Genomic DNA, 4,334 nt, shown 5'->3' with positions numbered 1-4,334 from the left:
TTAAAGTGTCTCTATCCTAATGCTAGGAGCATGGGGAACAAACAGGAGGAACTCGCACTCCTGCTTGCAAACAAGAACTTTGACTTGGTTGGGCTAACTGAAACCTGGTGGGACCCTACTCATGATTGGGCAGTAGACATTGAGGGATATTGAGGGAGACACCAGAAGCAGTGATCTTTTGCCCCGCCCCCTTAGCCTGGGAGGTCTGCTGCCTCCCAGGAGCTTGTATCCAGAATGTGGCTGAGAGGATCCCAACCACTACCTGGCCCTCCAACCACTACCCTATGGCTCCTTATCTATGTGGGTACAAATGACATGGCTCAGAGCAATCCCAGCTGGATCATGAGTGGCTACAGGGCTCTGGGAGTGGGGATCAGGAGCCTGGGAGCACAGGTGATTTTTTCCTCAATCCTTCCAGTTATAGGTCATGGGCAGAGGAGGGAGAGATGAATCGAGGGTGTACAGATGTGATAAGAGTAGGGAAAAAGGCAGGAGAGTGGGGGAGGGTGTTGCTCTCTATGTTAAGGAGCGTTATACATCTTCCATAATCAAGATGGAATCGGAGAAGGGGCAAATTGAGGTATTGTGGGTCATAATACAAGGGGGTCAGAGGGAAAGGGACTTGGTAGTGAGGGTCTACTACAGACCGCCACATCAGGAGGATGAGCTAGACCTGGAATTATCAAGGCAGGTCTCAGAGGCCGTACGGTCAAAGGACACAGTTGTCATGAGTGACCTAAACTAACCTGACATCTGCTGGGAGGAGCAGTCAGATAGCTCTAACCGTTCACATCGGTTCTTAACCTGTGTACAGGACGTTCACCTAACACAGGAGGTATACAGTCCCACTAGGGGAAACACCTTACTTGACTTGGTGTTGGCTTCAGGAGATGACATGGTGGCAGGCCTGTGGATACAGGGTAACCTAGGAAACAGTGACCATCAATCGATTTAATTCACTATCTGATAAAGAGTGGGAAAGATAACCAGTAGGGCAGAAGTGCTAAACTTCAAAAAGGCTGACTTCAATGTGCTCAGATTAGTTAGGGAGGCACGGAAGGACAAGAGGTGGATGACTCCCTCCTGAGGACAGAAGCAGCGATCTTTCGCCCCACCCCCTTAGTCTGGGAGGTCTGCTGCCTCCTAGGAGCCCGTATCCAGGATGTGGCTGAGAGGATCCCAAAACTTATCCAGCCCTCGAACCACTACCCTATGCTCCTTATCTATGTGGCCACAAATGACATGGCTTGGAGCAATCCCATCTGGGTCATGAGTGGCTATAGGGCTGGGGATCAGGAGCCTGGGAGTGCAGGTGATTTTTTTCCTCAATCCTTCCAGTTGTAGGTCATAGGCAGAGGAGGGAGAGACAAATCAAGGCAGTGAACAGAAGACTGTGGTGCTGCCACCATGAAGGCTTCAGCTTCTATGACCACAGTCCGCTCTTCGGAGAGAGAAGCCGTGGTCTGTTGGGAAGAGATGTCCTCCACCTCACTCCACTGGGAAAGAAGCTCTTTTCAGCCAGAATGGCTGACTTGCTCAACCGGGCTTTAAACTAAGCTCATCGGGGGATGGGCAGACAACCACCAGAGCAAGCTCACCAATCATGAACTGCAAAACCAGCAGGTTAGGATGCTCAAGAGAACCCACTCCTACCCCATCCCAGGAACAGTTTCTCCACAAGTACAAGGAAGCCTAGGGCCTCCAATGGCACACTTAAGTGCCTGTACGCTAATGCTAGGAGTTTGGGGAATAAACAGGAGGAACTGGTCCATCTGCTAAACAGAAATGACTATGACCACATAGGGATCACGGAGACCTGGTAGGACTCCTCCTATGACTGGACTACCAGTATAAAAGGCCATACCCTGTACAGGAGAGATCGTGCTGAAAAAAGCAGGGGGGGGGTGTAGCTCTCTATGTGAAGGAGAGGTACATGTTCCTACAAGCTGAGATTGGCACCCAAGGCGGATGACTGGAGACCCTTTGGGTTAGAATACAAGGGGAACATAGTGAAGGGGATACAATGGTAGGAATCTACTACAGACCTCCAAACCAGGAACAAGTGCTTGACCAAGAATTCACCAGGGAACTGGTTGAGGTTGTACACTCTCAGTGCATGGTCGACATGGGAGATTTCAACTACTTGGACATCTCACGGGATGTCTGTTTGGCCAGATCCAGTCAGTCACGAAGCTTCCTTACATGCGTGGATGAGCTCTACCTGTCCCAAGAAGTTTATGGGCTGACAAGAGGCAAGGCACTGCTGGACCTGGTACTGGCCAAAGGAGATGATCTAATCAGCAACCTAAGAATCAAAGGGAAGCTGGGTGACGGTGACCATGAGTTGATCAATTTTAGTATTCATTGCAAAGCTGGCAAGTTAGCCAGCAATGCAGTAGTCCTTAACTTTAGGAAAGCTGACTTTCATAAGCTCAGGAGGCTTGTTTTTGAGGCCCTAAGAGGCCATGATTTCACAGGGAAGGAAGTTCATGATGAGTGGTTGCTCTTAAGGAAGAGATCCTAGAAGCACAAAGGGAGTCCATCCCCACCCATAGGAAAGGTGGTAAAAGGGCTCAACAACCCCCTTGGCTCAACAGGGAACTCATGGACCTCCTACGTCTAAAAAGAGAGGCATATAATGGATGGAGGACAGAAAATGCCACTAAGGAGGAGTATACTGTGTGGCAGAAGGCCACCTCTGTTTCTCCCCAAAAACTCTGCTCTGTGACAATTTGGTTAGGATGGGCCCAGCAGAGGATACACACCTTACCCTATCTCTTTAGGTAATCTGAGCTGGAGACATTCCTGAGGGAGGGGGGAAACCTGTTCCCTCTGCCTACGTGACTGGTATCACATACCTGGGTGACGGACTTGCTCCCTGGGGAGCTAGGAACTGCCAGTCTGCCCAGCAACTAGTGATGTATTTCAAATTGGTTGGCTGACAGCCAACAGGTGCTGGCCTCCATTGAACCAGGTAAATGAGGTCACAAGGACTATAAAAGTTAAGGACTGCCCAGGAGGAGGGGGCAGCAGCCATGAGGAAGACTCAGAGAGAGAGAAGAGCTGGACCATCTGAAACTTGCTCTCTCTCACAAAACTCATGATCAAGGAACTGCCTGCCTCCAGAGGGAATCTCCACCTGCCTCTGGATGATACTTGTGAGTAAGCTACCTGAGATTTAATGAGACATATAGCTTGCAGTAACTCAGATGCATGATCAAAGGCTACCCAGCCAGGGGAGTTTGCTCAGTGGGATTTCTCAGATAGTGCTCTACCCTGTACCCTATTCTAACCCTAATCTTTGAAACCAAAAGTTCTCCTTTATACCTAGTGTGGGAGACTTATTGGGAGTGGGTCTTGATTATGCCTGGGGGTCCCCTTGGTTCGGCTGACTAAGGGAGACCGCTACTTGTGCTTCTGACTGAAGAAAGCATCCCAAGTTCTTGAGGTGAATCAAGTACCCTCGTGGGCTACTAGGCCTGTGTTTCCCAGGGTACACAGAGCCAGAATCAAGCACAGCCCTGGGTGGTGGCAGTGGAACCCCCAGGCTAGTGGGTGTGCTAGGGGGTTGGCCAGATGTGAGGTGCCCCCAGGGAGGCACTCAGAGCCTAGAAGGTGGCTGGGCGCAGTGAGGTGGGTGGCTCAACGCATACTGCATTGGTCTGCACCTGCAGGGAGCAAACTAGAAAAGCCAAGGCTACAACTGAACTCCATCTGGCGACATGAATAAAGGACAATAAAAAGTCCTTCTTCAGGCTGGACCCCTATATATCAGCTGGTCCAGATAGGTTGCACCCAAGCGTGCTAAAGTGTTGGCTACAAATGTCCAACTCGGGATCCTTAAAATTCTAGTTTATTAGGCAGATTGAAACACTGTAATCATAAACCTTGGGGCTGGTCCCCACACACACACATGCACACACATACACACACAGTAGCAGGCTACAGAGTCAGGTATACCTATCCTACAAGTGCTGGAGTCTGCCGTCGATGGCCAGTTGAGGCTTCTTTCAGCGTGGTGTTATCCTCCAGAAGGGGGTCACCGGCTGGTCCTTCTGGCTGAACAGGTTGGGTGCTGGTCAAGTTGGAGATCGAGATCAAGAGGGCGCCACTGAGGGTCACTTTTCACTGCCTTTTATCTGTCCCTGGTAGACTTTGGTGACTCTCCAGTTTTCAGGTTTGCCCAATCCAGGGGTCATTGACCCTCGTGGGACTTCCCCCCCCCTCGGTGGCTACTGGACAGCATCTGTCAGCCCCAGGGGTCGTCCGCATGTACGTGCAGGTTTGGGAGTCCGTTGATGAATTTAGAATAGGGCTCTGGGAGTGGTCGATCT

This window comes from Alligator sinensis, unplaced genomic scaffold (genome assembly GCF_000455745.1).
Source record: "Alligator sinensis unplaced genomic scaffold, ASM45574v1 scaffold281_1, whole genome shotgun sequence".
Classification (NCBI taxonomy): domain Eukaryota; kingdom Metazoa; phylum Chordata; order Crocodylia; family Alligatoridae; genus Alligator; species Alligator sinensis.
This window is presented reverse-complemented; position numbering follows the sequence as displayed.